At 39.4% G+C, this 15904-nt stretch overlaps 1 protein-coding gene across 1 annotated transcript in view; it reads left to right on the forward strand.

The window, feature by feature from the left end:
* The first annotated feature begins 1850 nt into the window (after window positions 1-1850).
* LOC102907846 (vomeronasal type-1 receptor 4-like) overlaps window positions 1851-15904 on the forward strand; it is a 48469-nt gene continuing 34415 nt past the window's right edge. The window contains exon 1 of the mRNA XM_076576148.1: window positions 1851-2005. The gene's annotated coding sequence lies outside the window, so the exon portion shown is untranslated. The remainder of the gene's footprint in view (window positions 2006-15904) is intronic.

Raw genomic sequence — 15904 nt, forward strand, 5'->3', positions numbered from 1 at the left:
GCAAGCCCCTCGATTGTGGCTTGCACATCCTTCTGGTGGGCTAGGCAAAGGTCTAGTGGAGAAGAAGGGGACTGTCCCATAGCGTCCGTCACAGTCAAGTCAACAATGAGAACAGTTAACACAGTACACAAAAGACCAAGGGCACACGAAAGAAAAACTTTGCCCCAACGAGACAACCAACAAAGCTCCAAGAACAATGACAGCCTGATGTGCTCTGTGGAGAGTGACCCTCCAGGCTCAATCACACCAAAAACAATCCAGACTGGAGGATCTCTGTCCTTGATCAAACAGACATCACGGGGCTTTCACATGCCTGTTAGTCAGACATGCACCTTATTTCTTAGAAGAGAAACAGAGTGTAAAGTAACAATGACCAGAATAAAACATACAAAAAAACCCCACAAAATGTCTCTAACAATTTCCCGGGACAAAATACAAAGTGGCACTTCCTCCCACCATGGGGAAAGGTACCCAAAGATGCTCCTCTCCTGAGCACTCCCTGGAGGAGACTCCTAAAATCAAATGGTCACCTCTGAGGTGGCCCCAAATGGCTTGGGACTAGGGGGTCCCTTGCCCAAATCAGGGAATGAGACGTCTCTCTTTCCCTCCCAGGATCACTGTCCGGACACGTCTGTCCCAGTGGGAGCCTGCAAGGTACAAATCAGTCGACTGGCACAAAACTTAACGAGACAAGACAGAGACAGAGACAAGACAGAGAGCGCTCTTACCGGTAGATATCAATAAACCTCTAGACCCTTGAGGGTCACGGTGGGGTCTTTTGGTCTTTTGTTCAATGTGATTTGTGGCAACCTCACTCTTACCATTTTCTGGGACGGACACATCGTTTAATAGGTCCTCAGCAAGTGCCAGAAGATGTGACACCCTACTATTTTTTTCTGAATTCTTTAAAACATCTCTGATTACTCCATAGAAACTAAAGAATGCATCGAGGACGTTCTTTCAGTCCTTAAGTAAGTTACTGATATCCTTTCCAACTTTATTCCCACGTCAAAGGGTGGATGCCCGGGCCATTAATAACCAGCCAGGGACATTTTTCTTCCACAAAATAGAAAAACTTAATTAAATCTTTTTTTTTCTTTCTTTCTTTTTGACTCTTATTCCCCTCTCCCTGAAATCTTCATTTCCTTAATGAAGAAAGCCTCTTTAGAGAGTACTTTACCCATTGATTGATGAACGGCACTTACCTCAAGGCTGCCCACGGCGCACGAGTGATGCTGTTGGGGCACCTCTACCCTAGTGAGTCTGGCCAGACCCCGTTTTCTCTTTGCCGTCCAGTAGTGAGTCGCCGTGCCTCGAGCCCCACGTTCGGGCGCCACTTGACCCGTCCAGCAGGCCAGGTTATTCGAGGGTCTCGAGGAGGGACCACCTGTGAATCAATGGGGGGTGAGAGGGAAAGGAGACCAAGCGCCTGAAGAAAGACAAAGCAGTCTGAGTTGCATCAAGGCCTCACTTTATTGACTGGTGTTAGAGCTTATAAACAGGGCTTCAGGTAGGGAGGGGGAGCAGGAGTGAGGAGAGGACAAAGAAAATTCCTAAGGAGGGTCAGCAGGAGGTCTCTTTGGTCCCAGGCCCCTGCAGCTAGCTGATTTAAAGAGGTTTATTTAATCCTACATTCCTAGGTTAGACTAAAAGCCTCCTATTTACACGAGGCTTGATAAATCGTGGCAGGTAACACAAGGTTCAAGACACCGCTGTCCAGAGTCGGTCTCCAACAGTGTCTTTGATGCCCATTCTCCTCTCTGAAGAAAATTGGTCCTCCCAGGAGCAGACACGTCTCACTATATAGAAAGTCTATTTTTTAAACACTTTAAATGCCGTTTTCTGTAGGTCTTTGAAGTGTTTGAAGATTACCCACCTTGTCCGGGCCAGCGGGATCTTCGGCAGAGACCCTAGAAGGGGGAATGGTGAATGAAAGGATAAGAGACACAAAGAATTGACAGCAAGACAGTATTCTGATCAAGCTGCAAAATTTTATTTTTCTCAGGTGGGTTTTATAGTAGCAGACCAGGAAACTTTCTTTGGGAAAAGATCAGGGGACTGTTGAGTTGCCAAGCAACCCAAACAAGCAACCTAACCACAAAACATTGTTACTAATGGTCACTGAAGCAGAAAGATAAGGAAATGTTAAATTATTTTCTAATAACTCCTTGTCCAGGCATGTCAAAACTTTCTGGTTAGTAGCTCAATACTGGACAACATAAACTTAACTCAGGCAGGCAATATGACATGGCTCTTGAAATTATCCTTGGCGCTACTTAATTGAATTACATCTTGTATATCTAGAAAACAGCATGACTATAAGTTTGAATATCCTAGAAAACTACTTATTAATCTATATTTTTAATTATCCATTACAATTGAAATGAGTTACATAAACATAATACCTCAAATGAGAATAGAAATATATATACAGTATAACAAAATTAAATTTAAATTTGTATCAATAAACTAAAATCCATAGCAATGTAAAACACTTTAAACAAGTTGCTCTTTAAAAGTAGACTCAATAATCTACTCTTTCATCCTATCATATCTATACCATATCCCCTTTTCTTCTTTAGAAAGAAATCACATTTATAATCAACGTGAATTAAATAAAAATATTGTTTTTTCTCTGTCCCACAACAGAGGGCTCTTCTGATATGGGACAAAGGAATGTCTTACCCCCCCCCACCTTTTTAGCAATATGTTTGGGTTTAGAGAAGGAGTGAGTCAATTCCATCTCCAATGGTATATTTGGGTATTTGGGCATAGCTTCTTATACTACTTCCTGATGGAGGGAGCATTGTATCATATGGGTACACAAAAAAAAATAGGATTATGGAGTAGTCCATGAGGGTGTATTTTCTGAGCCTGTTGCTTTGAACCCATTCTGGATGTTGGATCATCTGGGCCATGGTGTCATTGGAGACCTTTCCAGGGGTCTTGGCTGGTCAAACCTTATGTATCTTAATCTGGAACAAATACATAGCCTCTGGCTTTCTGTGGAAACAAAATCAGAGCCTCCTTTCCAAAGCAACATATCCTTACATCCAAATTTTGAAGTCAAGGTACCTTTAAAATATACATATTGGCTTAACTCAGCAGCTTTTATATTCAAATGATTTTGTGCAGTTGAAAATCCCAAAGACAACATAATCCAGATTCTCTGTGAAATATCCATCTTTATGTGGCTTATTTTTTATAGTACCTTTACTGTCTCTTTAAAGACTTTACTTTTTAAAACTATTTCTTTATATAATTGTATATATCACATTTTGTCTCTTTGAAGACTATGTATACTTTTACATACATTGTAAACTATTCCATCTCAACCAGTCTTATTGTGAATCTGTTGCATTAACCTGCAGCATTCTAAGACTGAAACAGCACTGGCTGTTGGCTCTGCTGACCTCAGCTTCCCAACATGGCAGTGGTACATTTACAGCCAGCTCTGGGAGCCATCAACTCTTAGAAGCAGTGGGTCTATGCTTCTATAAAAGCAGTGTGCAGCACAGAAACTTCTTTTTTTGGTACTAGCAAAGACTAAATCCACCACACAGCATAATGCGCTGCTTATAGTTGCCTCATTCCCACCATACTGCTGGTCAAATGCATATGCCAGGAACCCGCCATAGTAGCTCAACCCGCATGTTGCTGCACCTAGCCACCCATATGAGACATGAAACAGGAACCTGGTTTTGGTTCCATTTAGAATTGCTTATAAAATACTCTCAGGTTTAAGGTGGAAACTTGAGCCATTGGGCACCATTTGTAGCTAAAGTTTTTCTCTCCAGGTCCTGCCAAGTCCTGGTAGTCCCATAGCCCACTTATAAAATAAACATACAGAAGCTTATATTATTTAAACTGCTCTGCCATCAGCTCAGGCCTACCATTGTCTAGCTCTTACTCTTATACTCAGTCCATTTCTGTTAATCTGTATGTCACCACATGTTCTGTAGCTTTACCTGCTGCCTTAACATTATGCTCCCTGGATGGCAGGCTGGCATCTCCTCCCCTCTGTCTTCCTGTTCTTTCAATTCTCCTCTCTGCTAGTCTCACCGATACTTCCTGCCTGGCTACTGGCCAATCAGTATTTTATTTATCAATCAATAATCCACAGCAATGGCACTTTCTCAGAAAATCATGAATAAATCTCCCTCAAGACCCAGCTATACCACTTTTGGGCATATACCCAAAGAATGTTAAATCATACCACAAGAACACATGCTCAACTACATTCATAGAAGTATTATTTGTAGTAGCCAGAACCTGGAAACAACCTAGATTTCTCTCAACTGAAGAATGGATAAAGAAAATGTGATATCTACACACAATGGAATACTACTCAGCTGAGAAAAACAATGACATCATGAGGTTTGCAGGCAAATGGATGGAACTAGAAAAATATCATCCTGAGTGAGGTAACCCAGACTTAGAAAGACCAACATAGTATGTACTCACTCATAAGTAGATACTAGATGTAAAGCATAGGATAACCAGATTGCAACTCACAGCTCCAGGGAGGCTAGCTAGTAAAGAGGAGCCTAGGAAAGACACAGGGATCACCCAGTGACAGAGAAATGGATGAGATCTACATGAGCAAACTGGAATGAGGGGGCAGGTAATGGAGGTCAAGGGTCGGGGGAAACAGAGCTTAGGGGAGTGGGAGGTCCTAGCTGGATCAGGAACAGAATGAGAGAAGAAGGAAAGAGATACCAAAATAAATGAAAACACCATGGGAACAGGAAGAAGTATAGTGCTAGAGAGGTCTTCAGGAATCTACAAAGATGACTCCACTATAGACTACTGGCAGTAGTTGAGAGGGTGTCTGAGCTGACCTACTCTGATGATCTGGTGGCCAATCAACCTAACTGTCATGATAGAACCCTCATCCAGTGACTGATGGAAATAGATGTAGAGATCCATGGCTAAACCCAGGCAGAGCTCCAGGAGTCCAATTGAGAGAGAGGAGGGATCATATGAGCAAGAGATATCTAGACCATGATTGGAAAAAGCACAGAGACAACTAGCTAAATTAGTGGAAACATATGAATTGTGATCCAATAACTGAGGAGCCCCCATGGTACTGAATCAGGCCCTCTGGATAAGTGAGACAGTTGTTTAGCTTGAACTGTTTTGGGGTCCCCAGGCAGTGAGACTGAGACCTGACCTTAGTGAATGAGCTGGCTTTTTGGAACCTAGTACCTATGCTGAGATAGTTTGCTCAGCCTTGGTGCAGGGAGGAGGGGTTTGGACCTACCTCAACTGCATGTACCAGGCTCTGCTGAATTCCCAGGGGAGACTTTGCCTTCGAAGAGGTAGGAGTGGGGGGTGGTTGGGGGGAAGAAGCTGGGGGATGGGAGGAGGGAGGACAGTGGAATCTGTAGTTGATATATAAAATCTCATAATAAAAAGAAAAGAAAAAATGATAAATGGGTCACAATAGAAAGTATAATTAAGAAATACGACTGACAATGAAATGATTCCTAACAATATTCTGCTATACTCAGAGAGGCTTCATCCAGAAACTGATAGAAACAAATTCAGAGACCCACAAGCAAACATTAGGTGGAGCTTGGAGACTCCTGTGAAATAGGAGGAAGAATGAGCCAAAGGGATCAAGGACACCTCAAGAAAACCCACAAAATCAACTCACCTGGGCTCATAGGGGCTCACAGAGACTGAACCTACCAAATTTAGGGAGTCTGCATGCATCTGACCTAGACTCTCTGCATATATGTTATGGTTGCGCAGGTTGCAGGGCTCCTAACAGTGGAAGTAGGACTGCCCCTGACTCTTTTGCCTGCTTTGGAGAACCTTTTCATCCTACCAAGTTGGCTTGGGCAGCCTTAATACAAAGAGGCACCTAGTTATACTGAACTTGATATGCCATGTTCGGTTACTATCCCTGTGAGGACTGCATTTTCTGAAGGGAAAGGAGGAGGAGTAGATGGGGCAAGAAGTGAAAGGGGAGGAGGGAGGAGAAACTGCAGTCAAGATGTAATATACGAGAGAAAAATATACTAAAATTAAAGAGTAAAAGACACGCCACTGATTAGGCTACAAAACAAAAAGAAATTGAGAACACTTAGTATTGGGCTTCAAATTGCACATTCTATAGGTCTTTTAAAAAATCACTAGATACGTGTGACTTAAGCAACTATATATATAAATGAATAAACACTTTAAAAAGAAAATCTATAATGAATGCAATACCCAAAGTCTAGAATGATTCATTGTTGAACACAAGCCACAAACAAAACACTTCTCATGTCTAAAAATGTGGTAGGTTCAGTTGCTGGATGAAGCCTCTCTGATGATGATTCTGCTAGGCTTTTGTCTACAAGTATAGCAGAATATCATTAGGAATCATTTCATTGTTAGTGGTATTTCTTAATTATACTTTTTATTGAAACTTGTGTATCTTTTTTTTCTTTTCTTTTTAAGTTTGTGATTAACTTCCACTATCACTAATTAAAATTCCCCTAAAATGCCATGGGATTTTTATTCATTTTGAGGATAATTCTTTCTTGAGTAGCATTATTGTCTTGAATAGCACTTGGGGACTTGCACAGTATACGGACTCTTCTCCAGATAATCTACATTCCCAACAAAGACTGTCACTAAATGTCCTAAGGACATGATAATTAGTTCCTTCTGAGGATGAGAGATCAGGGATGGGATTCCAAAGCTTTATCACAAGCTCTCTTTCACATCTGCATATAGCAACCAAAGTACTCACAGCCTGAACAGCAATCATCAAAGTTGGACATTTGTGGGGTGGCAGTGTAATGTGTTTCTTACTCTGACAAGCCTAACATTTTTATATAACCACTTTATACTATATTGCAAAGTTTATTCTATGTTTTTTATATTCAGGTCTAGGGTTTTTCATCACTGCACACTTGGAATTTTCAGAGTTGCTATTAGAAGCTGTGTTCAAGTCTGTTTTTCAAGCATGTGCTTAAGTTGGTAAAATTACCATTTCCAGCTTCTCTTGATGCTCTGAGGCACCCATCAGTAGATCCATTGTGACAGTTGTGTAGACTTGTGTTCTCTGATATTATATGCTAAGTGTACCTCTCAAAGAAAAGCTCCTATTTTAAAACATGTTTGTGAGCTGTGCAAGTCATTGAAAACTGTTCAAGTTGATTAGTTTTGTGAATATATAAAAAAAAACAAGTGGGATGGCTGGAGTCATCGTGTTGACCCCAGTACAAAGCAAATGTAATGACTCATTCCACACTTGTATACACAGAGCCTTGAAGGGATGCTGGCTACTGGGTCCACATCCTCCTTGACCACCTGGCCATGCTGTTCTGTCTTAGGGAAGATTTCACTTTGTTCAGGTTGGTGCAAAATAATCTGAACAAATAAGGGAACATGTAGGTCTGTGATTCTGACTTAGAATATAGTATTATGAATGTAAGCACACATACCAATTTACACATGCAGGACAGACATCTTTTAGAAAAATCCCTGTCATATCCCCACCATGAACACTACAAAGGTTAGAACAACCTCTCTCTTGTCTTTCCTATTATTATGATGCCTGAAATTTGTCCTCATTCATCCCAGACTACAATGCCATCATCACTCCATCATATTAATTGTTGACAGCACAGATGAGGGCTGAGAAATAAGGCAGAAGACAGACTCTTACATTCTAAATATTTTCAGGATGCCCAAATGCCAGGAGATGGATCTTGTTGTAGCTTCTACATTCTTTTGTCTTAGCCTCTAGTGAGAGTGTGTGGGCCCAAGGGAGTCTACAGAAATATGTCTAAAATGTGTGTTATTTAAAGAAGCATGATAACATTTATGTAGATAATAAGAAAACTCATTCATTTCTAGTGTTAATACTGAAATTGGCTAATATAAAAAATATGTAGTCAATTACTATTGAGAAATAGAGGGAGAAAGACAATCCAGGACTTCAGAGTATCAAAGTGGGTTTAATTATGCTGTATTATAATTATATTTTGACAGTACAATATTGCTATTTTTGCTTCACTATGAGTTTGTTGCTTTTAGCACATTCTGAAGTTTTTCAGGGAAAAAATAAATCAAAGACCCCACTGTGTGAGCAGCTCCCCATCTCTGTGAGGTTATAGTCTCAATATTGTTCATTCTCTCTACACTCCCCAGGTGCAAATGATCAGAAGAAATGCTGAGTTTGACACACTGTACACATCTGCACCTATTATGAGCCAATATGGTTGACTTCTACCAGAATATCACTGATTCCATGTTCCTGTTTCAGGAATGGGTTTTAAAGCAAACATTACAATTCTCAGTTCCTCTCCTAGACTAGTTACTTTTGTGTCTGTTCATTTCAGAGTTTGTCTTGTAGCTACCCTCCATTCTTTCTTAGGTAACTCTCTGGTTTGTTTGTTTTTTTTTCAATATCACCCTTTAGAGTGGTATATAGCACATTCCTCATTCTAAACATTTTAAAGCAGAACAGAGGAATGTGAATGTACATCTGAACCTATCAACCTGTTCAATGGCTCTTTGTGAATTCCCTGCATGTCTCTTGCATTGTGAGTGACTTTTCCTCTTCAAAGCTGTGCATGATATCTGCATATTTCTGAATTTCCTTAGAGAAGTTTTAACAACAGCATGAACATGCACCACATCACTTTTCTTCTAGATACTTTCCATTATGAGTATTGATTTCTAGATGTCACTGTCTTGCTTCTTGACATAAGTTCTGGAGAATTCTTCCTTATTGGAGATAAATAGGAAAAATGGGTTTGTTTAAAAATTGTATTCTGTATACATTAATTCTTTAAACTACTGAGACTTATGCTCCTATATTTTTCTCTTTGATGATTATAAATGATTTACTTACCAATTTGATGTTCAGAACTTTCAAGTATTACAAGTTGATAATATTATGTTAATATATTTTTCAAGTGTCAGTGTGGATTTCTTTTAAACTCATGAACACTTCTGTGTTTTAAAGTTACTTTTGCTTCTTCTGTTAAGTCCACAAACATGAAAATTGTGAGAGAGGATCAAAAGAGGATTATGATTTAACAAGGTTCACTTTTGTTTCCATGTAGTTAAAGGTTCTCAAGAATTAAATGAAATATTTATACTATTCATATTATACATCATATCACTTTGTGAAACTTATATCTACCACCTGATATAATACATATCCTTACATGTATATGTTCAAACTTTAATGTAAGGTGGAAACCTTTGTTGCACATGGTTTCCATCTTGCCCTTCCATTATAACATGTCTGCTAAGGTATAATGCATGTTAGTCACAGAGCTTCCCTTGCTCCTTCCTTCAGCTATGGACCATTCTGCTTAGCCTTTTACATCCTAGGAATACATACTGGGAGTGCTTAAAATATGAGTCTTCATTGAGTTGTGTCTGAATGTACTAGAAAAAATTCATAAATATTTAAAGAAAAAACATATAGAATAAACTATGTATTAAAATTGAAGGACATATAATGCAGTTTTACATATTGTCCCTTGCTTTACTCTTCATTCATCAGACTTTATCAAATCTGGTGTTCTCTACTTTTACATGTTCTTCCAGCTGGAATATGGGGATCATGTTCCTCACTCATACAGACATTGGTATCATTGAAAGTTCCTCTATCCTCTGCCTGTAATCTTCCATCTGCTAACTAAACATCACATTAGCCCCATAGGCTTGATTCTCAGGCAACTAGGTCTGGTCAACTTCGTTGTTTTATCATCTAAAGGTATACCGCAGACAAAGACAACATTTGGATAGACATGCTTCCCCAATGATACAATTTGTAAACTTGTCTTCTATTGGTATAGAGTTGGCACTGAGGTGTCATTCAGCACTGTCTGTCTCTTCAGTGCTTTGCGGGCCATTATGCTCTACCCTGGGATGTGGTGGCTTGAGCTCAAGATTCAATCTCTAGTATTCATTGTTTACTGCTGTTTCTTGACCTGGTTCCTACAACCTGATGAATTCATTTCTTCCATTTTTAGTCAATGATAAATTGAGTGGGAAAAATCTCAGTGTAAAAAGTAATACTAGACAATGCTGGCTACATATGCCTCAGTATATACTCTCTTATATTTTTCACCTGACATAATGAGTTTGATTTTCATTATTTGAGCCAGCATATTGGTGGTCTTTGTACTTCACAGACACAAACAGAGAGTCTATCATACTCATAGCTATAGCCTCTCCTCAAGTTGTTCCCACAGGACAGAGCCACATGTAGAATTCTGATCCTGGTGAGCTTCTTTGCTACCTTCTGTTCAATGCATATTGGTTTGACCAATTGGAGGACTCATGCAAAAAAGAGTAGGCCAGTAGGTAGTGAAAAGCTCTGTCCTTCAGGCATCTTGTTTTCCAGAATTCAGTCCCTTTGTGCTCATTCTCAGTGATACCTGGATCTCAGGGGTTTGTTTTGTCTGCAATGCATGGAACAATACATTTTTCTGATTATCTTTCAGTAGTCTACTCTATTTAAGGTTCTTGAATATTGTCATCATGATATGTAAATATTTTTGCACCCATAATGTGGATGTCATGGGAAACAAAAATAGATATTTATCTAGTGTTGCTCATGTGATAAAGGAGTCTATGAAATGTCTGTAATAAAAATTCTCATCATTTTAACACATTATCATATGAAATTTTTGAGTTCAAATTTCAGGACTGTATTAAATAGGAATCTTGTGGTATTCTTGAAAAGGTATTTGCTGTTTTGCTTTTGTTTTCTCTTTAAATATCTTTGGTCTTTTAAATGATCTGTTAATTGGCAAATAGCAATGTGTGCATTGTGCATTTATGGACTAGGGAGTACTGTATTGACCTATATGTCCATTTGGTAAAGTTTTACTGAAAACTACTTTAAACACCTCTCCTGTCACTACTACCATATATTTTTGGCAACAGTATTACAAAAAGCATTCCACCTCTACCTGATGGTCTACTGCCAATTAATAACAATAGATGCAGTGTGGGTGTGTCCCATAGTGACCTGCTGAGAGACTTGGTAAAATGTTCTGTTGTTCTCATTATGACCATATGTTAACTTTTGAGACACTAAATACAGGTGTGTGACCACTGGTATATTAGCCATAATCCAGTAAATAAGCTTGCATCTATGCACATGCAAGCAATCATAACTAAAATCAGTGAGTTCTTTTTAATAAGATATGTATATAAGAGAGGAATGTATTGGGAAGGGGTTCAGAGGAAGCGGGAGAGGAATAAGATGGTGGTGACAGAGGTGGATATAATCAAATTGCTATATATACATCTAGGAATATATATATATATATATATATATATATATATATATATATATATATATATATGTGTGTGTGTGTGTGTGTGTGTGTGTCATATACATATATGTATGTGTAGTATATACATGTACAAGGGAAAATAGAAAAGGTGTATATTAAGTAATGAAGAAGGGCTAGATGCAGGTAATCAACACTTTGTTGATGATAAGGCAACATAAAGCTAATAGTTTTAATAGTTTTTCTCTTTTAACTCTGTCATCAATTTTTCAGCTTTAGTGATGGATAAGTGAATAAAAATGTTTGATAGTGAAAGTGTAATATTAATTATGAAGCTCCACAACTTCAGAATAGCTCTCTCACTACATAGAAGTTAACTGAGATGTATTGAGTGAGAATCCAGTTAATTTTGCTCTGTGATTTTTTCCTTTTCTTTTTTTATTTATTCTTCTCTTATAGATTGCATCCTGAGAGCAGTTTCCCTGCCTTCTCTCCTCCCAGTCCCTCTCATCATGTTCGATCCCCCCAAGATCCACTCCTCCTCTCTTTCCATTCAGAAAAGGGCAGGCCTCTCAAGGATATCAACCCAGCACTGCCTACCAAGTGATAATAAGAAGAGGCACAGCCATTCATAATAAATCTGAAAAAAGGCAACCCAGTAGAAGGAAACGGGTGCCAAAAGCAGGCAAATGAGACAGAGATAGCCCTCAATCCCACCCTTCAGAGTCTCACGGAACCCTCAAACTATACAACTGTCACATATATGCAGAGGACCTAGGTAAAATCCATACAAACTTCCTGGGTGTCTGTTCAATTTGGGAGCCCATATGAGCCCTAGTTGATTCCATAAGCCACATTTTCATGGTGTCCTTGACCCCTCTGCCTCATACAATCCTTCTTTCACCACTTCCATAGGATTTCTTGAGCTCTGCTGAATGTTTGGCTGTGGGTCTCTGCACTAGCTCACACCAATTGCTGAATGAAGCCACTCTGATGGTGATTATACTAGTCTCTAGTCAAAAATTATAGTGGAGGATCTTTAGGAATTATTTCACAGACTTCTGTTTTTCCACTCCTGTTTGTTGTTTGGTTCTATTCTAGGTCTCTAGGCTATCCAGACTCTGGTTACTGGCCGTTCATACATTGTCAAGCATAGTCTCCCTCTAATGACATGGATCTCAATTTGGACTAGTGCTGTGGATATCTCGCAATATAAATAAAACACTGATGGCCAGTGACCAGACAGGAAGTATAGGCGGGACAAGGAGAGAGGAGAATTGGGGAAACAGGAAGAAGGGGGGAGACACTGCAGCCACCGCCAGGACAAGCAGCATATAAAGACACCGGTAAGCCACCAGCCACGTGGCAAGGTATAGATTTATGAAAATGGGTTAATTTAAGATTAAAGAGCAGTTAGCAAGAAGCCTGCCACGGCCATACAGTTTATAAGTAATATAAGCTTCTGAGTGATTATTTAGTACGTGGATTGTAGGACTGTGGGGCTTGATGGAACCTGGAGAGAAGCCCTCCAGCAACAGACTAGTCATTGATTGGTCACATCATGAAGCTATGTGCCACCTTTACCCCAGCACATCTTGTAGGCAGGACAAATTGCAGGTCAAAGGTTGTATGGCTTATTTGGTGTCCCAACTCCTCTACTGGAAGCCTTACCTGGTTACAGAAGATGGCTGGTTCAGGCTCCATATCCCTTATTGCTAGGGTCTTCTAGTGTCATCCTGCCAGATTCCATGGAGCTTCCATGGCACTAGGTTTCCACATTGCCCCTGAAATGCCCACCAATTCAAATGTCTCTCCCAATACTCCTGCGATTATTTATCTACAAGATCTGTGTAATAAAAGTTTTTTTAAGACAAGGAGTAAAAAAAGTATTTTTAAGTATTAAAGCTACTCTTGTCAATTTTAAAATATAAAACATACTTGTATTAATTTGATTATGCAGATCTTTCAAAGCATCTGATCTTCAGGAAATGTCTGTAGACATGTGTGAGGGTTGCTGCTCCCTTTGAAAAATAGCATTATGGGTAAGTTTCTATGAGGGCATGGACTCAGGGTGTGAGGAACAATCATCTCCATTTCATAATAAGATCATTGGAGTCCTAGGGCTCTAAATGCTAGATTGTTTAACTGTTGATTGTGCAAGCTCTAGCATATGTCTATAATGGTAGGCATGCTGACTGAGTGCTGAAAATAAATTAAAAACCTGAACATATGACTCTTCCTCCCTTTCTGAGTAACCAGGATGGTACAGTCTTACAAGTTTCTACCTCTTATCTTTTCTTGAGTCATTCCGGTTTGGCATTTTTACAAAAAAAAAAAATACTATGATCAGGATGTTCAATAAATACCACTTGTTGGAGGATCTGGAAACATAAATCAGTGGTTAAGAACACACACTACTCTTTGAGAGGAACCAGTTGAAATTCCCAGTGCCTGCTTTAGGCATAATGGCCTATAAGTCCAGGTAATTTGATACCTCTCTGACCTCTTGCACACACACACACACACACACACACACACACACACACACACACACAAAGTAATAATTTAAATACAAAGAAAATTATTTTGATAAGTGTGTGATTATCTCTACATTTCTTGTCCTGTGGATCTTGTTTACAAGTTGGGATACTAGAAGTTTCCTACTCTAAACTTCTAGCATGGGGGGAGGGGTTGACATTCTGAGTTTGAGTGGAGGTGGAAAAAACAAGATGGTAATGCACTAACTGGCACAGCAAGGTCGAGTGTTTTTGTTCATTTTTATCTGGACCTAAGCTTGTTCAGGGAACCTTGGAAACTGAACCATCAGATTCTATTTCTTATGAGCCTATTAGAATACCTTTAACTTGTATGTATGCCAGCCTGTGTTGACTACCTAAGGGAGGCCTTACCCTCTATGAGGAGGAGATGGGGGTAGAGTGGGGTGGTGGTATGGGGAGTGGGAGAAGGGGAGGGAGGCAGAACAGGGGTTGGTACATAAAAGGAAAGAATTTTTTCAATAAAAATACCTTCTTTTTAGAGTCTGGTGTTGTGAAACTAGTATTGATAGGTACTAAAAATATTTATCTCCATTTATACATATAGTCACAAGGAAATAGTAGTCCTCCTCACCCTGCAAGAATAACACATTCTGTTAATTTTGGTTTACAAAGTTTTAGGTGTAGAGTTTCCTAAAACATTGGTTCATAACATCTACATTTGTCCAGTAGAATGTTAGATGACAAGCCATGTTCTTTATGTGGAATGGATGCAATTGGAGTGACTCTGAGGAAGGATGGGTCCATTTGGACCGCTAATGTGTAGCTGCTGAAATAATTTCAGTAGCTTCTGTTACATGCTAGGCAATACAAAGTTTAAGACCAACATTTCTAATCATCTTGAAGAACATTGCAGACTGCACTTAGAAAGTAATTGATGGCGCTGAAGGTGGACCAGGTTGCATCCCTACCGCACAAACAGAAAATACCATTTCCAGACCTCTTCTATAGTCTGTATTTGGGAATATTTGATGGCCACACTGGAAAGCAGCAGATAATTCATATCCCATAATATTCTAAACCAAGATGCTGAAGAATTCATCTAATAAAGGCCCAGAAAGTAATTGTCTTAGGTATGTGTCTATTGCTGTGATAAAACATTGTGCCCAAGGCAACTTAAGAATAAATAGTTTATATCATGTTTGTCTTTCTGAGTCTGGGTTACATCACTCAGGATGATATTTTCTAGTTCTATCCATTTGCCTACAAACTTAATGATGTCACTGATTTTTACAGCTGAGTAATACTCCATTGTGAATATATACCACATTTTCTTTATTAATTCTTCAGTTCAGGATCATCTAGGCTGCTTCTAGGTTCTGGCTATTACAAATAATGCTGCTATGAACATAGTTAAGCAAGTGTCTTTGTGGTATGATTGAGCATCCCTTAGGTATATGCCAAAGAGTGATATCATTGGGTCTGGAGGTACACTGATTCTCAATTTTCTGAGAAACAGTCATGCTGATTTCCAAAGTGACTTACAAGTTTGCACTCCCACCAGCAGTGGAGGAGGAGTGTTCCCCTTGTTCCACATCCTCTCCAACATAAGCCATAACCAGTGTTTTTATCTTAGCCATTCTGACAGGAGTAAGATGGTATCTCAGAGTCATTTTGATTGGCATTTCCCTGATGACTAGGGATGTTGAGCAATTCCTTAAATGTCTTTCTGCAATTTGGTATTTGTCTGTTAGGAATTCTCTGTTTATATCTGTAGCCCACAAACATTGTATATACTCACTCATTACTGGATACTAGATGTAAAGCAAATGATAATTAGATTATAACCCACAGCTCCAGAGAAGCTAGGAAACAAAGAGGACCCTAAGAGGACCCTAAGAGGGACATATGAATCACCTTGGGAAAGGGAAACAGAAGGAGATCTCCATGAATAAACTAGGAATAAGGGGAGGCAATAGAGGGGAGGAGATGAGGGATGAGAATATGAGGTAACTGGATGGTTGAGCTAGGGGAAGGATAAAGTGGAATTGCAATGAAAGGGATGCCTTGATAGAGGGAGAGATTATGGGGTAAGGAAGAAACCTGGTGCTAGAGAAATTCCCAGGAATCCACAAGGACAACCCC

Source organism: Peromyscus maniculatus, chromosome 1 (assembly GCF_049852395.1).
Source record: "Peromyscus maniculatus bairdii isolate BWxNUB_F1_BW_parent chromosome 1, HU_Pman_BW_mat_3.1, whole genome shotgun sequence".
NCBI classification, from domain to species: Eukaryota; Metazoa; Chordata; class Mammalia; order Rodentia; family Cricetidae; genus Peromyscus; species Peromyscus maniculatus.